This window comes from Ranitomeya imitator, chromosome 7 (assembly GCF_032444005.1).
Source record: "Ranitomeya imitator isolate aRanImi1 chromosome 7, aRanImi1.pri, whole genome shotgun sequence".
In the NCBI taxonomy this organism is placed as follows: domain Eukaryota; kingdom Metazoa; phylum Chordata; class Amphibia; order Anura; family Dendrobatidae; genus Ranitomeya; species Ranitomeya imitator.
Genome location: NC_091288.1, coordinates 203279158 through 203300879, shown reverse-complemented (window position 1 = coordinate 203300879; position 21722 = coordinate 203279158). Strand labels below are relative to the sequence as shown.

Here is a 21722-nt window from a genome sequence, read left to right as displayed (position 1 = left end):
CTGTCATTTTATTCATGTGCCATTAACCTTGATGATTTTAACTCTATAAAAAAGCAAACTTACTAATGTTATTGTAGAAAGTGGTCCCCTTATGTTTTATATTTGTCTGCAGTCTATTCACGGGGTCTTAATGACAACTCCAGGGAACTTGCAGCTCTCTCTGTGGTTAAAGGATTAGATATTCATAACTTTATATTACGGAATTGCTATTTATGCAATATTCTTAATAATTTTAAAAATATTTAACATATCCTAAAATAGATTTAAAAAAAAAAGCACATTACATGATTAGTCTCTTGATTTTCATAAAGTGTAATTCTTGCTTTCTCCTGTGGGGGTGCTGTAAGAAAATTGAGCACTTATTGCAAGACTTATATGCAAATTATAACTGATCCCTGGGGTTCACAGCTGTAGGAAACCTTGAACTAAAAGTACAAAAATAAAATATATAGCAAATAAAGGGAATTGTCCAATGGGAATGGTCCCTTTAAGTGCGCATGTTGCTAAATATGTCATCTGTAAAATTTAATTTCCTATTCTTAGCGCTTGCTACCTGGTGTTTCGTAATTGCTGATGGAAGGGCGCCGCTGATGTTTTCTCTCCATTTTATTTTTCAGTAGTGTAAGGCTTTGTGTAGACTGCAGGACGCCGTATAAATAAATGTATATACACATGTATACATGTGTGAGTCATCCGCTCCGCTCCACGCCAGCGACGCTATTGCTGCACTGCAGAGCCGCTGACTTGAAAGAGTTTAACACCATGAATGAAAAATGATTGTGACTGAAAGTGATATTTTTATCCTATGCTCAGCCGACCGGGGAAATGCTACAGGTTAATTTAAAGCGGTATTTAACTGGAAAAATCCTGTCCATATGCGAAGTGTACATCTTTAACAAATCGCCCACTAAGGAGAACCTATGTTCATATATGTATGTCTTAAATGGAACCTTTTATGTTAAATCTGCAGTCCGATCCGTGGGCAGCAAGTTATAGAGCAGGACGAGTTGAGCAGATTGATATATGGGTTTGTGGGAACAGATTCAGTATAACTTGTAATTCATTCATTTCATTTCCTGCTCATTCTGAGCTTAGGAGTCCAGTGGGCGGGCTTAGTCAATCAGTAGAACCACCTACTGGACACCTATGTGTGAGATAAAAAAAATAAACATATTTACACTGAACTATTTCCCATTAACCTATATATCAATTCGCTCAGGTTCTCCTGCTCTATGACCTGCTGCCCGAATATTGAACTTTAATGGAAATCTATCACATTGTTTATAAAGAGTTGTCCCTTACCTGATCAGAAAGACAATAGGTGCCTTCACGGTATTCAGTAGGGATCAGGTTTGCTTAAGCCCCCCATACACGTTAGATGGCTGTTGACCTAACGATACTTTGGCCGAGTGTTCGGCCGACGGCCATCTCTCCCAGACACACCAGCACTCACTCAGACAAAGCGCTCGTGTTCTTTTTGAGAAATCTGCTGCCAGACATCACTGCTGGCGGGTGATCGAAGAGAGGACAAAGTGATCCATTGTTCAAAATCTGACATGTCCAATGGGCATTTTCCTCGACTGGCTGGCATCCCCATTCACATTAGAGTGTTGGCCAAAACCGTCAATATCGGCAATAAAGTTTGTTGCTAGTCTAATCTTTATGGGGGAAACTTTACTCCACCAGAATGTTTTTGGACACTCCCTGAGAAAAATGGGATGTCTTAAAAAAAAAAAAAGGGACCCCCAATTATGGTGCTGGAATTTAGTACCCAGACCAGATAAGTTTGTCATTTGTTTCCCCTCTATTGCCTTTGACCATTAGTTTCCCAACTTTGCTTGTTACTGATGAAGTTCAACAAAGGTCTAACCACCCAGTAGTAAAGCGGTTGAGACCAACCAAAACTGGGGACCCTTGCTCCAATTCCTGTCTATGTACATCATTGAAACTAATGAAGTCTAGGAATACATACCAGTGTTGGTAAACTCAAGATACTTATGACTTGTCCCCAGGAACATCTAAAACAAATAGATGGGAACACCCCTATTTGGTCGGGTTTAACCTAAACCCAAACTTTTGGACCGGACATGCACAAATTTGAAAGGATTGTTTATAAAAATTCTGAACAGTTCCATCAAAAATGGCTGTTATGTCTTTGACTGGTGCCTAAAAAGGTCTGGGGTGTCTCCCGCCGCCCTCCTCTCGCCCTTTCTTCTCCTCCTCCTTTTCGTCCATCTTTCCTCCACTTCACACATTAGCTTCTATCGACTCCATAACACATAGTGGATCATTTCTCACCCATGCCTTCACCTCGTCTATGGGAAGCTAGCACCTGCATTTGGTGTGAAGCGAGTTGACAACACGTAATGGGTTTTTTTTCCCCTGGAATATGATTTTCAGCAACTCGATAGAAAATGGAGCGCAGAATGCTCTTCACTGACAGACACGGCTCTGTTTGTGTTAATGGATCAGAACACAGGTTGCATCCAGGGTAATTTCCAAAAGTCTATTTCTAAATAGTTGATGATGACCCTCGGCCGGGCCGGATTATAAAACAGATGTAGCTCATGGACATGATTTGATTGCTGCTACCGTCATCTGTATTCTGCACAAATCACATCATTCTCGTGCACTATAACTAGCCGGGAGCCAGATGCTGAGGCCGTGATGGTATATTATATGGATCCATGGGCAGGACCAGGCTCAGCATGGTTAGGGGGCAGCGGCAAGGAAATGCAGGGTTTTTAAAAGGGATGTGAATCGTCTAGGGTGGTCTTGAAGGACCAATTACAAGATTACCTTGTGCAGGCATGTACTATGGAGGACAGAGAATGAACTTCAATCCAATATTGCAGCCAGCGGGTAAGGAAAGGATGAATCAAACACCCGAAAAACCCGCCCCTATGGCTGAAGATTGTTCCCCCCAAATTCAGGTGACAGTGTCCCTTTAAATTAGAGGTGTCTCCCATATCAAAGTCCAACTTACATAATTTTGATCTGCCATTTTGGTTTTGCTTCTTCTAATAGTGGTATGGGAGTGGGATGGGTCCAAGGAAAAAATTGGTGACATATCCAATTTTGATGCAAGTGTCTGATCAAAATCGGCAATGCAAGTCTATAGGTCCGTAGAAAACATCGGTCTTCACTCGGATGACATCGGAGTGCGGTCCGATTTTCAAGGACTGACTGGAGAAGGTGTAGAAACTTATTTTTTTCTCTCCATCTCCGAGAAAAACCGATGCCACTCTGATAAAACTTTCATCAGAGTCTGATCAGCATAATCAGACCGTTTTTCTCGGATGGAAAGACAACGGTCGTGTGCACCTGGATCGGGAACATCTGGAACTGGCTAACTGATGACCAAAGAAAAGTGGAAAAAAGCTTAAAAAAAAGCTGCAAAACAGCTAATTAGGCAGAAAAAATGTAAAAAAAAAAAGACAATCACCCAAAACAAAAAAATGTGCACGTTTGATAATGAATGGTCAGCTAAGTATACTGATGGCACGTCTACTGCCTCTTCTCACCATAATAGCATCGGTGAAGGTTCGGTATCTATCTTTGGCCCGTCAAATGTAAAATTAATGAAGATCTGCCTTTTCGAAGCCCTGTAAGAATTGGTTTATTAACCCTTCAGCCTTCACGTATTTACACTGCTGAGAGGAAGTAATGTTCTGTGCAGAAAGACACAGCGCACAATACAAATCCTTCTTAATCAGCCGCTGGTGAAGCAAGACTGCAGAACACAATTACGCCTGACCCAGCGAAGAGGTAAATTGTAAAATGAGGCATTTACAAAAGTGCCGCTACTCAGATTACACCGACTGCAGAGAACATTGTGAACGCTACATGTGAAAAGAACCTAATGTCTGACCGTTGTCTGGGCATTTACATGTCCGGCTTTATAGTGTCACCAATTTCCATAATTGATCCTATTTTTACTTCTTGGTGACATAGATGACGGTGTACATTGATCCAAGATGAAGGTCCAACCTTAGCACTGATATCTGGACAGACCTGAGATTCTTCAGGGTTTGGTCATGAGAAGATGGTATGGGGTACCATTTAGTAGTGGTCTTATAACAAGGTCCTATAGTGTCCGCATTCGGACCTGGTAAGATTTCCCTGGTTCTTTAAATTTAAGAGTCCTTTGGATAAAAATAGCTGATATGTCTTACATCAAGGACAAACATAATCCCAGGAATCGAGGCCACATGGGCAATTATTCTTTGAATTAGTCAGTCGGAGACACATACGTGGACAGCAGCCATTCACAGAGAAGATCCTGACTATCTAGGTTAAAGATTTAAACTTCCAAGACGCGATGTCTTATATTCCCAGAATTCGATGTTGTTAATCCCCCCGGGAATGTATCTGGTCAGGGACTTATTAAGTTGTGACCCTGTAAAAGAAAACCGAAAAGCTGCTACTAAAGTCTGGAAATATCCATTAATAAAATCTATATAATGTATATCACTGATTATAATGTATAATATAGAACCTGAAGACCCACCTCTTCCGGCAAGCCTATGACCTGCAGTAACCACCGATCGACCAAACCGCTGCATGACAAGCTCTACCCTCGCCTACTGTATCCTCACCCATCCCTTGTAGATTGTGAGCCCTCGCGGGCAGGGTCCTCTCTCCTCCTGTATCCTCACCCATCCCTTGTAGATTGTGAGCCCTCGCGGGCAGGGTCCTCTCTCCTCCTGTATCCTCACCCATCCCTTGTAGACTGTGAGCCCTCGCGGGCAGGGTCCTCTCTCCTCCTGTATCCTCACCCATCCCTTGTAGATTGTGAGCCCTCGCAGGCAGGGTCCTCTCTGCTGTATCCTCACCCGTCCCTTGTAGATTGTGAGCCCTCGCGGGCAGGGTCCTCTCTCCTCCTGTATCCTCACCCATCCCTTGTAGATTGTGAGCCCTCGCGGGCAGGGTCCTCTCTCCTCCTGTATCCTCACCCATCCCTTGTAGATTGTGAGCCCTCGCGGGCAGGGTCCTCTCTCCTCCTGTATCCTCACCCATCCCTTGTAGATTGTGAGCCCTCGCGGGCAGGGTCCTCTCTCCTCCTGTATCCTCACCCATCCCTTGTAGATTGTGAGCCCTCGCGAGCAGGGTCCTCTCTCCTCCTGTATCCTCACCCATCCCTTGTAGATTGTGAGCCCTCGCGGGCAGGGTCCTCTCTCCTCCTGTATCCTCACCCATCCCTTGTAGATTGTGAGCCCTCGCAGGCAGGGTCCTCTCTGCTGTATCCTCACCCATCCCTTGTAGATTGTGAGCCCTCGCGGGCAGGGTCCTCTCTCCTCCTGAACCAGTTATGACTTGTATTGTTCAAGATTATTGTACTTGTTTTTATTATGTATACCCCTCCTCACATGTAAAGCGCCATGGAATAAATGGCGCTATAATAATAATAATATAATGCAATTAGGTCACCACATAGGATTCCAGCCAAGTCTTCATTAACGTACATTTTTGGGATAATGTTCCCGTGTATTACCCCGTTCCCATCACACACCATTTTTGTGTTTTCCTCCCCTTCTCCCAAGAGTTATACTTTTTTATATTTTTTTGACAATGCAGTGATTTTTTTTAAAATTTATTTTGCAGGATGAGTTGTCATTTTGAATGATGCCATTTAGTTTTTTTTACATACAACACAATGGAAACAAGGATAAATATTGAGGTGCAATAAATTCAATTTTGCCATTTTTTCGTTTTTACGGCGTTCATCTAATGGTAAAAATGACCTGGTGACATGATTCTTCAGATCAGTACGATTAAGGAGATCCCGTCGTTTTTTTTAAGTGGTGAAAAAAACCAGAATTTTATTAAAAGAAAAAAAAAAAATAGCTTTATCTTGCCATTTTCTGAAACTTTTTTCTTTATTTTTTCATTAATGGAGCTGTGTAAGTGGTTGTTTTTTCTTTTTGGCGTTGTGCTGTACCATTTTAGGGTGCATATATATAATTTTTAAATGGTATTTCTAGCTTTTCTTTATTCTTTAAGAGTTGGATAAATTTGTATTTTGATAAATCTGACTTTTACAGATGTGCAGGTACTGATTTTTTTATGTTTTTAAAGTGGGGCGAATCAAACCTTACTTTTCTTCTTTTTCTTGTCGTTTTTAGTCCCCATAGGACACTTGAACCTGCGATCGTCTGATCGTTTATTGTATACGGAGATCTGTGTTTTCCATCCTTGCATTGGATCCTCCATTGTTTAAAACAATTTCTTCTTATTTTTCTGAAGGTTCCTGTTGAATGACTGCAATCAGACATCTTAAAAACCATGAGGAGTAAAAAAATCACAAGAACTCTGCCTTTATTTAGTAAAAAAAAAAAATATGGTGAATGCAGACAGACGACGTAGAGAAAATATGGCGGATTCCAAGCTGTCAATGATGTCTGGGCCGTATTGAAGACTTCAGTCATCGGGACTGGTCGCTATGGACGTGCTGCCTTCATACTTACCAACAACTGAATAAAACATAAAATGAGGGAACATTTGAGTCTCCACCTCCGTTTTACAAGGGAATGTCCCTTTTTGGAGCAAATGAGAAAGTCGCTTTGAGGCCTAGTTTACGAGACACAGTAACTCAGCCCTGGAAAGAGTTTGGTTGCTATGGAGTGTATCCTTAGCAACCGGCACGTCAGTCACCATTGTAGTGATCAGATGAAAACTCAGCCTTCTATAGAGGCCGTGTAACTTCGGCACATGATCCCTATTAAATCTGTTGCCCCGAACACCAGAGTATTTGTATATTGTCAGATTAAAGGGGATGTCTTATGAAGGCAATGCTTGTCATTATACCCACTGCTTGAGACCTCCTTCTAAAACCCAAATTTTCCCATTATTATATCGATGGTCATTCAGCTGAAGGGCCACCATGTAATTTCACTTCAATGCCCGGCTGTCCTTGGCTTCCACTGGCAGAATTCGCTGTTTGTATTGAGCGTGATTAATCAGACACCTCCTTTAATAATAGCTTCCATGTTAACTCCCTACACTCCCCTAAAATACACACTTTTGGACGTAGTTTTGATAAACCTATCAGTTCTGAGTGTCAGTTATCAATACATTTTTAGAAAAAAATGGGAGTCTTGACAAATGTGATGTTTGACGGCCGGGTAATGTCGCCACGGCTCATCCATATTCGGCATCCTGGCAGCTAGAATAAAATAGTTTCCATATTACTCTATCCGCTGACAATATGAAATGGCAACTTGCTTTTCGGATATTTTTACCACTGAAGTAAATAGATAAATAGATGATAATGGAAGACTTTCTGCAAAGGACCCCCATACACCTTAGATGGCGGTTGGCTATCTCGCCTGACTGCCATCACAGAAGCGCTCGCTCTGCCGAGGGTCCTGTGCTTCCTATGGGAGAGCTGCGAGCAGACATTTTTGGTGGCGGCTTATGTCTTAGAGAACAAAAGGATCATTATTCTGAAATCAGACATATCGAATCCTTAAAGGGGTTTTCCCACGTACAAAGTTCATTTTAAAGTTAATTTTAGTTTATACATCTTGGAATAATAATAATTTCCGCTATTGGATGTGGTTTAAAAAAATGTTCCTGTGCCAAGATAATCTTATAAATTTGCCCCTGCTGTGTACTGTGTAATGGCTGTGTCTGACCATACCACAGCTCCTGCGCAGGGGAGGAAACAAAAGAGAGGATACAGACAGGACAGCATGGAATCACAGCTGATTCTTTTTGTGGGATAAAGCATTTCCCTGCCTGTTTTTAAAGAAATGTTTAACCTCAAAGCAGGAATTATCTGCGATCCTCTGCTGTAATGTCTGTATACTCTTTCCCCCCCCACGCCTAGGAGCTGTGGTATGATCAGACCATGTTCCTGCACGGTCAGACACGGCCATTACACAGTACACAGCAGGGGCACATTTATAAGATTATCTCAGCACAGGAACATTTTTTTTAAAACACATCCAATTGTGGAAATTATTATTATTCCAAGATCTATTGATTAAAATTAGCTTTGTCCATGGGAAAACACCTTTAAGTCCTCCAAAATCATCTGCCAGGGCCCCCAAACACATTAGACTGCTGGCCGAACCATCTTTTGGTAGATATGCGACACTAGCGCTAACATGGCATAAAAGTATAGCAATACCCAATGTTCTACACCCGTGTTTTTCTGAAGGTAGAGCTGATAATGTCCTTCCGATAGGCCCAGTGGCATCTGCTCTTGTTGATCCGAGCACAGTCTGTCGTTATTTACCATTGACTTGTGAGCTGATTCATTCACTTACTTGATGTATTCCCATCAAGAACTTATTTGTCTGTGCATCTGACTCATCCACTTTGGAAGGCGGCTATAGGATTCCAACTATTATAAAAGATTAATTAGATGTTCACCGAGGCTGGGGGGGGGGGTATAAGATTAGATTTCTAGAATTAGAAAATTAAAAATGGAACTAGTGTTCATAGGCATTGCACTACTCATTTGGTGATGAGCTGCAATACCAGATACCGTCTGTGAACAAGAGTGGCGCTGTTTCTGGTAACGTCAGACCTTTTTATCTACGGTACTCCTGGACTACTCCTTCAAGCTGTCAAACGTTATTGACCTCAGTGCATCTATTAGACCTCAACCATCGGAGACCCATAGCGGACACAAAGTTTTATGGATCGATACACACATCCGTGAAAATCATGGATCTGAGCTTGAGATCCGTGAGACTAACAGCAGGTCCTATTCTGAGTCGTGCTGGTGGATCAGACTCGGCCTAACATGTCAATGGGGATCCGTGAAACACGGCTGCCAATTGAAATGGTTGCGATTTGCTTCAGTTAAAAAAAAAATTGAATCTAAGTGAATTTTAGAAACACACCGTTTTTATTCTCAGGTGTCATCCTAGCTGCATCCATTTTTTCCACTGATGTGTTCTCTTCCCGAGCCAGTAAAAAAAAGACCCCTGTAACGTATAGGACAGACAGAAAGGAGTGACATGGCAGGATCAGACTACAACGGGTTTGTTTGTAGTCTGTTACCATGGATACAAATAAGTCTGCATAGAATCTATAGACATAAATCATTTTTTTGTATAAGATATTAAAGGGCTAGACTTCTCCCTAAAATAATAAAAAAAATAAGTCGTTAAATATTAATTAAGAAAAATAGAATAGTCCAACGTTCCTATTATGTATCAAACTAATTTCAAGAAGTTGTCGCCTCTTCTAACATTTTAGTTTTAGGAAATCATTGTATTCCCATAAAATAACAATTAGGGAACATATTTTCTTATAATTGTATCCTGTGTTATTAAAAATTAATTAATCAATTAATAACTGGTTGTTACAAGTTTAGGGTGCGTCACTGCACACTCCGACACTGTCCAATCAGCGTAGCCATACAGGGACACACCCCTATGACAAGGGTAATGGCAACTTAATTGTCAACTTTTTCATACTTTTCCAGGAGGAGTTATAGAGAAACAGAACAACACAGAGTTCTAAGAAGAGGTGATCCAGAACTGTTATTTCATGAAGAATACGGTTATTTACTAAGAAGCAGAGTGGAATTATCTCTTTTAATTATGTATATCAATGCTAATGTGCTGTTTAATCTCACAAATCTATTGTATTTAATGTTGTATGCAGAAAATTAATTAGCAGGGAACACATCAATGAGATAAATGAAAGAAAATAAAATCAGTTAATGGATAAAAAAAATGAATGGGGGAAGGGTGTCCAAACAATAGGTAGCCTTATCTATTATATATAGTGCCAAGAAGTGGAAGAAAATGCTTTAGGCTGGAAGTACACATGCAGTTTTTGAGCCAAAGCCAATAGTGGATTCCAAAGAAATTGAAAATAAAAAGGAAGGACGTATAATTCTCCTTCCGGCTGGATCCACTTCCGTCTTTGGATCAAAAAAGCAGAATCAAAACTATAGAAAAAAAAAAAAACGGCATGTGCGCTTCCAGCCTGCAATTTGGTAATCTGCATTTTGGAATAATTTAGCAAAATTGTCAAAATCTTTGATTGCCCTCAGTGATTGGTTTGCTTCTAGAGTATGAAAATCAATCCTTGTCATGCGATGGACACGCAGGTGCAGGGATCCTGTAAAGATATCTGCTGCGTTCACGCGCTGCGGCCAGAGACCATTGAGCCGTTGTGGTCTTTTAACTTAATTGTTAAACTTAATTTTGCAAGGAAACACGTCGAGAGGGATAGCTTTTGGCTGACAGCTGTCTCTCGCGACCTCCCATACACATGCACACCTGGCTGAATGTGCATGTATTATTAATGGGGTAAGTCGCTGCCAGCTGCTTCTGGCAATGGCTAATCTTCCCTGAAGACTAATGGATTGGGCACGTTAAAATCCAACATGTCTGATCTTTTATCCGCCAACATTTACCATCGGTGGAAAGTTAGGAAACCCCCATACAATTTAGATGGCTGGCTGGCAGGAAGTGTATAAAAATGTCTGCCTTACTACTATACCCAACTGACAACCTCTAGAATCCTTAGTAAGGAGTATATGAGCACCTCCTCTTCTAAGCGGTGGTCCGATAGACTTTATACTTTAGGATAAGTGCCCCTTTAAGTCTTTGTATGGTTCAGTACACAAGTAGGACATTATCGTAAAAAAGGCTTCTGCTGATTTACGAACTTTATCGAATAATCTAGTGAGGTGCCCACTCCACACATATAAATTCTATAATGGGCACACAACAAAAATCAGGCAACATCAGCTAAAACACATAACAATTTATAAGATGAGGGACTTTTCCCTCACAGAAGATAGACCATCCCGGATATTTGTAGTTTGCATTCTTAGGACAGAATGGTGACGCCAATCGTATTGTCCTCCAGGTAGCCAAAGTCACCGATCTGTGATCAGCAAGAGGATTGTCAACGTTTCCTTCTTAAGTGCCACATGAAGAAACACAGAAACACTTACAAATGGGTAAGAGATTATTAAGGCCACTTCTGAGAAAGCTGGAGATCCCGCAGAGCAAAACAACAATAGTCAGAGTTCTTTTCCTTTACAGTAGGTGGAGAAAACGGGCAGCATCCTTCGAAGGGCAATAAGGCACTCACAGTTTGCAGCACAACCCACGTTCTCCCCAAAAGCAGCATATTCACTCTTCTTCAGAAGGTTTCGAAATGTTGGTGACCCCCAAGAGCCTTCACAAAAAAAAGCAATGATATGATGTGAGAAGATAGGTTTGTCCGTAACATGCATATGATTAACCACAATTTATGGACTATTCTGGCTCGAAATACTAGGGATTATGTCAGAAACGTGGGTGGTGTGGACATTATCCATGTTACATGATGTTGAGGGGGATTTATGATATGTTCTATAGGGCGGAGGTTAAGGTTGGTGGTGCAGGCACTGGTGGGTTAAGCTTATACCATGGGTGATTATTTTGTTTCGGAGAGAGTCGGTCAAACACGGCCAATAACAACAATAATGAGCACTGAAAACGGAAATTATTCACGTTATCGGTTTGGATAATGTTGACATAATCATGTTTCTGACATTATTTGTAACACATCAATGAAAGTCACCATGCCACCCACCTTCTGTGACAGTGAATACACACGTTAATGGGCACTGCGGGTATAAGACAAGCATTCCTCTGAAGTCATTCAGTACTCTGCTCCCCCAAATTTTCTGAAGAGTCTTTCTCCGGGGGTCTACCACAGGACAGAGTACCATTTGTCCCTGCTGCATAAAAAATAAAAGAAGAAATCCAGTTACAGTCCCCCCTGTTCTTCTGCTTCTGCCTCCGCTCTCCTTCTTCTTTGTCGTTCCCGCCGGGACCTCCAGCACAAAAAGGCTGCCACCAACAATGCTGCGCCCGCAGCCAGTGCCGCCACTGACACCGCCTTGGCTATGTCCATATGGGCCCCCCGAAATTTGAAAGTAATGCATGTGGCGGCAATGCCAATCACCAATGCCACAGCCCCAAAGGGGAAGATGCAGCGATGCCAGGACTTTTCTGCACCACCTGTGGCCAATGCCAGTTTGTTGAGGGTGGCCGTTGAGTCTGTGGCTGCCTCACCTGCAGGCGGAGGCGGCTGGCCTGGCTTGGCAGCCTGTAGGCATGACAAAGAGTTAGACTTACACACAGTCATAGTCTTTTGGGTGGAAAAAAAGAAGGCCTCTTCCCCACTATTCTCAGTCTCCAAAGGCAGTAGAGTACTGGGTTCTTCGTCAATGGAATTCGGAAGAAGCAGATTCCCCTCTATTGTGAAGGAGAGGTCTCGGATACCAGCTCACAACCTTACAGCTTCTCTCTTGCTTTCTACCTGCAGCTCATCACTGCCTTGTCATCTATTGATCTGGATGTGTCTTACAGAATCAGTCTCCCAGGGTCTTTTCTGGTCTTTGTGCTTCCTCTGTTCTCCGATTCTTTCCAAGGCTTCCTCTTCTTCTTAGCTCCTCTCTGCTGTTCTCCTTCTTCTGTGAGTTCCCTGACTCTGTCTCCCTCTGTCTCTTTTGCTCTCTGCTTCTCTCCAGTCCTTCAGCTTATTGGTGGAAGAACAGGATGGTGGGCGAGACTCCCAGACGCTCGGATTAACCCTTTCCTGTCACCCGCTGGCACATCGCATTTAGTCATGTTTTTGTAATCGGTAACAATTATACAAGGCTGGAAATTTCCACAAATAATAACAAAGGGAAATGTAGCCAATGATGAACGACTGGTGCAGTAATATATCCTCGCTCGTCCTCCTCGTCTATGTCATACATGTATAACGTCGGCATTGGTTATGTCTCTGTGTGTTCCCCGCTTGAGAAAATGGACCAAAATGGGTGGCATCATGGGCACCGAGAATCCTGGACTTACTACACAAATGTAGCAGCTGCCAACTTGACCAGCAGAGCGCCCAGTAAATACTACATTATTTGCGTAGGGAGGCGATGGACTTCCAACGAGCAGTACGCCATGCTACAGCCATAACAAGCCATATCAATTCACATGTAAAGCGCCATGGAATAAATGGCGCTATAACAATAGATAATAATAATAATCAATCATTTTGGTGGCTATAATATCTGTAGGTGAAAATACATGGAGAGATGTAAGGGTGGCGAAACCTCCCTGTAATGACCATCCGAAATTGTGGTCTAGGGGGTTTGGTCTTCTCAGAAGAAAATGGCTAGTAAGCATAGTATATGTCGGAACTGAAAAAATGTCTTGGATAACAGGGTGATCTTCTCAAAGAGATTTCACACTATTTGATACATGCACTCCTCTTACGTTGTAAATAATATACATTTTTTAGTGTTGTGTCAGAGCATTCCTTAGGACATTCGAGCACAGGAAACCGGAGAGTGATCGGCTGATGACCATACCCAAGGGTAGTGGCTACTGGCACAGATGTCATGTAGCTGCTATGGGGCCCACCACCTCTTTGCTACAGACGACAGATGTCTATCAGAACTGCAAATTCATGTAAGAGTTAAAGGCTTCATATAGACACTTGTAACTAAAGCCGATCACACACATTAGATAGCTATCGGGCAAACGATCCTTCGACTCCTCCATACACAGGAACGCTCGGCTGTCAGAGAGTCATCTCTCTACATCATCTGGCAGCAGATTATCTCCTTGAAGACCAACAGGATTGGGGCGATTGAATTGATCCTTACATCCCCTGACAAAACCTGTTGGGTGACAGATGGGAGATCCCAACCTATACAGAGGCCCAAAAAGTAAGAGGACCAACTCCCACCTCCAAATCAGGTGGAATTGTGCATTATGATGAGCTATTAGATTGCAAAGGGTCCATATATTGTTCTTGCACAGGGGTCCTCTCCTGCTCCTTTTCCCCGTACAGAATAGATGGACAACTGAGCTTCCTGAAATCGGAGGGTTCTGAAGACTTATCTTATTAGTGGTCTTAACAGACAGAGCCGAGTTCAGCCGGTGACTAAACGACAGACAAGGGCAGTAATACCCGGGGTCCTTGTGCACGTAGGAGCTAAATGACCCCTCTTCCACATACGATCACATCAGTCCAAATTCCAACAAAATTCTATCTTACATCTAAGTTGAAGCCCCATTTCATAACTTTTTTTTACGGGGTACAGTAAACTCCAGTGACTCTTAATGGTCCAAAAGGAGATGTTCCCCAGCACCAAAGGAAGGTAGTTAAAACCTAATCTTTACTCATATAGGATAAAAATTTGGGAACATGTGCGCCTACTAAAAAAACTATAATGCTCACGCGTTTCGGGTAGAAAAATCCTTCATCATAGCTATGATGATTTTTATCCAAGAAGTTTAAAGGCTTAAAGCTTTAAGTATTTTTAGTGCTGGAGAACATCACCTTTGGGACCATTGAGAGTTTTCTGACCTGGGGTATTCTCTGTGCCCCACACCCAGACCACAGATGGTCTACCCGGGAAGTTTCCTGAGTGATGAGTTGAATGGACACTTTTTCAGAATTTTTGTTCTTCTTTTGCTTTTACGTTTTTTGGCTTTTGCTGATGGTCTCCCTCCAAGCTGTGCAGACATCAGGATCATTAATCCCATTATTTGCCTACCCGATGTTTACAGGGGCGTAAAGCAGAAGTGTCAGATAATAATGGTGGGATGGAGTCAATGATGTGCGCAGGAATTACTTAACCCACTGCTTCACGTCAGAGCAAACCAGAGTTTTATTTCTTACTAAATCCAGACTCTTGGAAAAAAAAAAGAGTATGGAAGCGAAAGTCCATACTTCTGACCTATACATCCACTGACGCGATTCCGGCCTCTGCCAAAAATGGCGCGATTACTCTGCTTGATGTCACATTCCTGCAGTCTCGTGACAAAACCTCAACGTCCAACCTCAGAATTGGTCCATGTACACACAGATAGATGCATGTGCCCAGGTACGACACGTTTCGCAGCTTCAGGATGCTCGTTTATCAGCTCTTTAGTAGGAGTTTCTCTGTAAATTGCATATAGTTATACACATAAAGGCACACAAGAGCAATAAGTCTTTATGACTAGAGTCTTGAAGCTGTCACTAGTTGCCGAGTATATTATTTACTATGAATCCTGTCACACTGCGATTTTGTGCTCCGAGAAACAAAACCCGCACGTGACAATGGAGCGTTATATATGCACTTTGTAAGGAATCACAATGGAATGAGAGCGCTGCGAAAATGTGTAAAATTTGTAGAAAATAGCAAATTGTCTCTTTAGTAACGGAGACGTGTGGTATGGTGAAGTCGGGGGAAATCATCTCATATGATGGTAATTATTCTGCTTCAAAACCTACGTAAATCATACTATTAAAGGGGTTGTACAGGCTGCTTTCTTCCAAAAACAGCATTGATCCTCCCAGAGGTTGTGCGTGATATTGCAGTACAGACCCCTTCACTTTAAAGTAGCTGCAATACCAGACACGATCACTGGACACGTAGGGCGCTGTTGCTTCTAATAAAGTAATCATGCTTTTTTAAAAAAAATACTCTACATCCTTTTTAAATAAATTTAAAGACATTTTCAACAACTCCCTTCTAGGAAACAGACCATCTTAAAGGGGATGTCCACTAGGGTAAAAGCATGTTTTAATGGTCCCAGTAAAGAAATGTTAGAAAATATTGATGCTTCCCAGTACTCAGTGCTGTGTCCCCCCCCGTAGTCTGCTGCAGCCAATCAGCATGGACAACCCCTTTAATGCCAATTCTCTATATTAACACAAGGCCTATACTCATCCCTTCATTTTAATAGGGCTGGCTCCTACGAAGGTCCTGAGGTGGGCACGTGGTCTGCACGCTGACGTCCAGGGCAGAGTATGGAAACTCGGTATCTGCTCAGTAGTTAAAGACTACGGTACAAGAGATCAGGATTTATTAAGGTGATGAGTAACATTAGAAAAACAAGGCTGCTTCCTTTCAAAAACAGCGCCATTTCTGTCCACAGGTTGTGCCTGGTACTGCAGGACAGTTTTACTTTCTGCAGCGGAGTTGTAGCAGACACATTCTCAGGACAGGTTTTGCGCTGTTTGTGAAAGAAAGCAGCCATGATTTCTTAATCCTGCACAATGTCATTAATATTTCTAAAACGTAAGCCTCCTAGAGAAGAAATTGCAACCTGAAGTAGAGCTCCATACACTGCAAGACTACTGCTGATCAAATGGCCAAAGAGCAAAGCGCTTTTTTTATGGATGAAATGATTGTGCTGCTCAAAAGATCCTCGGTCTCGAATCATCCTGTGTCATCAGGACCTGTGCAGCGGAGAACAATGGCGACATATGCGCACCCTCACAGCTGACTGATTCCAGGTGACACCATGACTGATGGATTTCTAGTGCCATCCCTGCCGATCAATTCCTGGTGACATCATGGCCAATTGATTAGTGATGAGCGAGTGTACTCATTGCTCGGGTTTTCCTGAGCACGCTCGGGTGATCTCCGAGTATTTGTGACTGCTCAGAGATTTAGTTTTCATCGCTGCAGCTGGATGATTTACGGCTATTAGCCAGCCTGAGTACATGTGGGGGTTGCCTGGTTGCTAGGGAATCCCCACATATAATCAAGCTGGCTAGTTGCTGTAAATCATTCAGCTGCCGCAATGAAAACAATCTCTGAGCACTAACACATACTCGGAGGTCACCTGAGCGTGCTCGGGAAAACCTGAGCAACGAGTATACTCGCTCATCACTACAATTGATTCTTAATTATATTATGGCCGATCAATTCCTAGTGACATCACTGTTGATCGTTTGCTAGTGACATCATGGCCAATTAATATATAGTGACATCACAGCAGATCAATTCCCAGTGACATCATAGCCGATTGATTCCTGATGACATCATAGCCGATTGATTCCTGATGACATCATAGCCGATTGATTCCTGATATCATAGCCGATTGACTCCTGATGACATCATAGCCGATTGATTCCTGATGACATCATAGCCGATTGATTCCTGATGACCTCATAGCCAATTGATTCCTGATGACATCATAACCAATTGATTCTTGATGACATCATAGCCTTTTGATTCCTGATGACATCATAGCCTTTTGATTCCTGATGACATCATAGCCTTTTGATTCCTGATGACATCATAGCCAATTGATTCCTGATGACATCATAACCAATTGATTCTTGATGACATCATAGCCTTTTGATTCCTGATGACATCATAGCCTTTTGATTCCTGATGACATCATAGCCTTTTGATTCCTGATGACATCATAGCCGATTGATTCCTGATGACATCATAGCCGATTGATTCCTGATGACTTCATAGCCAATTGATTCCTGATGATATCATAGCTCATCGATTCCTGATGACATCATAGCCTTTTGATTCCTGATGACATCATAGCCGATTGATTCCTGATGACATCATAGCCGATTGATTCCTGATGACCTCATAGCTGATCGATTCCTGATGACATCATAGCCGACTGATTCCTGATATCATAGCTGATTGATTCCTGATGACATCATAGCTGATCGATTCCCAGCGACGTTACAACCAATCACATTTTAGTGCCATCACAGCCGAGTAATTCCTGTTGACACCGCAGAAGCCTACAACCCACTTTAGCTCATGGATTTCACAATGTCCGCCTTGTATTACAGCCCTCGGCCTCGGGATTCTCCCGTTTGGGTCTGCACAGTTTTTACATGCCCTCTGGTTTTCCCAACCGGTAAACTATTGGTGTAATTATTTTCCCATAAAAGTGAATTGTGGCAGAACATGTCGGCAAAGCAGATGGTTAATAATGAAATATCTCCATTATCAGTATAGATATGAGATGATGGCCTTGACAAAATAAAATGCTGTATTGTTCAGGTGCATCCTATTCTCCAGGATTGAAGTCCTTCATGTATTCATCCCCCGCGCAGTGTAGACATGTGGCATGGGTTTAGTACATATGCCATCAGGGGTTTTTTTGTTCTGTAACCAGGAAAATAAGAAAAAAAAGACCTTGGGATCCAGGAGCAGATTCCTTCTTCTCAGCTGTTAAATGGAGCATTTCAGTATCACGCTCCATAGGATCTGTAGAGCTGCGGCTCCAACCAGGGAGAAGCAGCCAAGGGATAAAAATCTGCCCACAGCTCCACGCCACCAGTGTGCTACAGTCTGATGATGGCATTGTGCACGGGTGGTTGTGTGCGGGATAATGGTCTACAGGTGAGGAATGATACCTATCCTCACATGTGTAACAAGGAGTCCCCGATTTTATACATATTTTGCATAACACATATTCCGGCATCACCAGGGGCAACCTACTTCTGAACAACTGAACAAATATTCATAGACTGTCCAAAATTTTTGTAGAACTTGGTCATGACCTCTGATACAGACCGCATGGCCCGATGCAAACCGCACACCTCGATGCAGACCGCACGCCCCGATCCAGACCACATGCCTCGACCCAGACTTCACGCCCCCGATCCAGACTGCACGCCCCAATCCAGACCACTGCAGTATTTACCTGAGCTCCCTTCAATATGGTGCAGTTGTCCTGTCCCTTTTGCAGAAAAGCACACCTAAAGTATGATGTTTCTCCCACCATGCTTCACAGTTGGGATGGTGTTGTTGGGGGTTGTAATCATTCTTCTTCCTCCAAACACGGCGAGTGGAGGAGTTGATAGCAAAAAGTTATATTTTGGTCTCATCTGACCACATGAGCTTCTCCCACTCCTCCTCTGGACTATCCATATGGTCATTTGTAAACTTAAAATGGGCCTGGACAGGTGGTGGCAATAGCAGGGGGACCTTGCGTGTCCTGCAGGATTTTAATCCGTGACGGCATAGTGTGTTACTAATGGTAATGTTTGAGAATGTGGTCGCAGCTCTCTTCAGGTCATTGACCAGGTCTTCCCGTATAGTTCTGGGCTGATTACTGACTTTTTCTCAGAATCATCCGTAGCCCATGAGGTGAGATCTTGCATGCTGCCCCAGAACGAGGAAGATTGACAGTCATCTTGTGTTTTTTTAATTTTATAATAATTGTGATAACAGTTGTTGCCTTCTCACCAAGCTGCTTGCCTATTGTCCGGTAGCCCATCCCAGCTTTGTGCAGGTCTACAATTTTGTCCCCCGGTGTCCTTAGACAGCTCTTTGGTCTTGGCCATGGTGGAGAGGTTGGAGTGTGATTGAGTGCGCGGACAGGTGTCTTTTATACAGGTAACGAGTTCAAAGAGGTGCAAATAATGCAGGTAATGAGTGCAGAGTAGGAGGCTTCTTAGAGAAAAACTGACAGGTCTGTGAGAGCCAGAATTCCTGCTAGTTGGTCAATGATCAAATAATTATTTCATGCAATAAAATGCAAATTAATTATGTAAAAATCATACAATGTGATTTTCTGTTTTTATTTTTAGATTCCATCTCTCACAGGTGAAGTGTAACTACGATAACAATTACAGACCTCTCCATTCTTTGTAGGTGGGAAAACTGGCAAAATCGGCAGTGAATCAAATATTTATTTTCTCCGCTGTATATACTAGAGAAGCCATTTGGAATGTTTTTAAAAATATTATAAATTTTTTAAAAAAATATAAAAGTTCAAATCACCCCCCCTATTGCCCCAATCAAAACAAAACAATAAAAAATACACATATTTGGTATTGCTGCGTCCATAATCTCCCGATTTATCAAAATTGAAAAAGAATTAACCCAATTACTAAATGGCATGACGAGAAAAAAAACCAAACCACCAGAATTACGTTTTTTTGGTCGCCACAACATTGCAATAAGATGCAATAACAGGCAATCAAAACGTCACATCTACCTAAAATTGGTATTAATAAAAACATCAGCTCAGATCCCAAAAAATGGAGATGCTACATGTCTTGGAAAATGGCGCCATTTTTTTATTTTATTTACAAATTTGGGATTTTATTTTCACCACAATAACCTATACATGTTTGGTATCTATGAACTTGTAATGACCTGGAGAATCATAATGGCAGGTCAGTTTTAGCATTTAGTAAACATAGTAAAAAAAAAGGCAAAAAAATTGTAGACTTGCAAAAAAAAACAAGCCCTCACACGGCCATATTGATGGAAAAATAGAAAAAAAAAAAGTTATGGCTCTGGCAAAAAGAGGAGCAAAAAACGAAAACGCAAAAATGGAAAATCCCAAGGTGGTGAAGGGGTTACATCACCGCAAGGAGAAAATATCACTTTTCTGTATACATCATAATAGTTCATAGAAAAGCAGATAAAGTAAATTTCCACTGAGCTCACATAATGGTTGCTAGCTACAAGCACATAATGAGGCCCAGTATTCTCGGAATATGATGGTCCGGCCATTTAGGAGGTGAGCAGAAACCAGTAATGAATAAATGGCTCCGCTGTGCTCCTAGTTGGTGCCCCCTTAAACAGACTCGGTATGGGCTTAATACTGTAATGGCGCAGACATTATTTGCAATTTACAATTCATTTCTTGCACGTATGTCAAATGTTGCCAAAGACACATTACCTTATTGTAGGCTGGATAAAAAGACAAGGTCAGATCAAGCAGAGAAAAGCCAGAGAAAGCCTCAGGAAAATAGAAAAGAAGCGGCATATCGACAAGTAAAAATTCAGATTAAATCCCATATATATTAGTACAATCAAAATTATCCCCCCCCCAAAAAAAAAAAAAAAAATTAGGTTCAGTCTTAAAATGCACAAACTTTTTGCAATAAACCAAATGTGAACAATATAAGTAGCTCAACACAATTAATAAGACAAATGGTTTCTCCAAATTCATCACAAAACACTTAGAATTATTTAACCCATTGAATAGAATTCCTCACAATATGTCTCAACATATCGGATGCAGACAATGAAAAGATAAAACATGAGAAACATCAAATACCTATAGACAGGCTGGGATTTGTTGACTGTGACGTTTTATTGCACGTTAGAAATATGGCTAAAGGCGTGTTCACATTTACCGATTCTGTGACGTTAAACGACCACTGATTGGTAAATATCTACCTATCGGCGGTCAATTAAAAAATATGCGGTGAACGATCCCGTAATAGATCATTCGGTGCTCATAGGCTGTCATTGTTCTCAGGAGCGCAAGTCTTGTTAACACAGAATGATGATCTTTGGTCAAACTATTTCACCCTATTCGCCTTATTGTCAGGTGATTGCCAGACTGTCTACACTGTACGATTATCGGGAAATTAGAGTTTCTATGAATGCTCATTAAGGATAATTGTGGAATGTAAGTGCACCTTTAGGCAGGAGATCGGTACAAAAACGTAAGAGGAAAAAAATACAAAATGCTGAAACTCCAAGATGTTCACCTCTACAAACCCAAAAGTGCAAGAGAGTTTGTCTCCAACAGGCTGAAAACCATACAAATAAGCCATAGAAGTTTTTGGACTTCATCCCGTGGAGCGATGAAACAAAACTGGATCCTTTCAGGCCTATGGATCAGCAGTAGGTCTGGCAGTGAAGAAAGAAACACATCCTGAAAAGAACACCCTGCCTACAGTGAAGCATGGCAGTAGCTTGGTGACGACTACAGTGAAGCATGGTGGTGGATCAGTGATGTTTACAGTTAAACATGGAGGTGGCTTGGTGATGCCTACAGTGAAATATGATGATAGCATGCTGATGCCTACAGTGAAGAATGGCGGTGGCATGGTGATGCATACAGTGAAGCATGGAGGTGGCTCTGTGATGCTTACAGTAAACCATGGCAGTGTCTTGGTGATGTCTACAGTGAAGCATGGCAGTGTTTAGGTAATGCCTACAGTGAAGCATGGTAGTGTCTACA

General features: G+C 42.0%; 2 long non-coding RNA genes across 2 annotated transcripts in view; one reads left to right on the top strand and one right to left on the bottom strand.

Annotated features, from left to right (window-relative positions):
* Positions 1–6500, top strand: part of LOC138645263 (uncharacterized) — a 29528-nt gene extending 23028 nt beyond the window's left edge. Inside the window, exon 2 of the long non-coding RNA XR_011314721.1 lies at positions 6247–6500. This is a non-coding gene — a long non-coding RNA (uncharacterized lncRNA). The remainder of the gene's footprint in view (positions 1–6246) is intronic.
* Positions 6501–10621: 4121 nt separating this feature from the next.
* On the bottom strand, positions 10622–12470 carry LOC138645262 (uncharacterized). The gene is made up of 2 exons (XR_011314720.1): positions 11557–12470; positions 10622–11157 (listed from the first exon to the last, which is right to left on the bottom strand). It is a non-coding gene; the product is annotated as an uncharacterized lncRNA (long non-coding RNA).
* Between the last annotated feature and the right edge of the window lie 9252 nt (positions 12471–21722).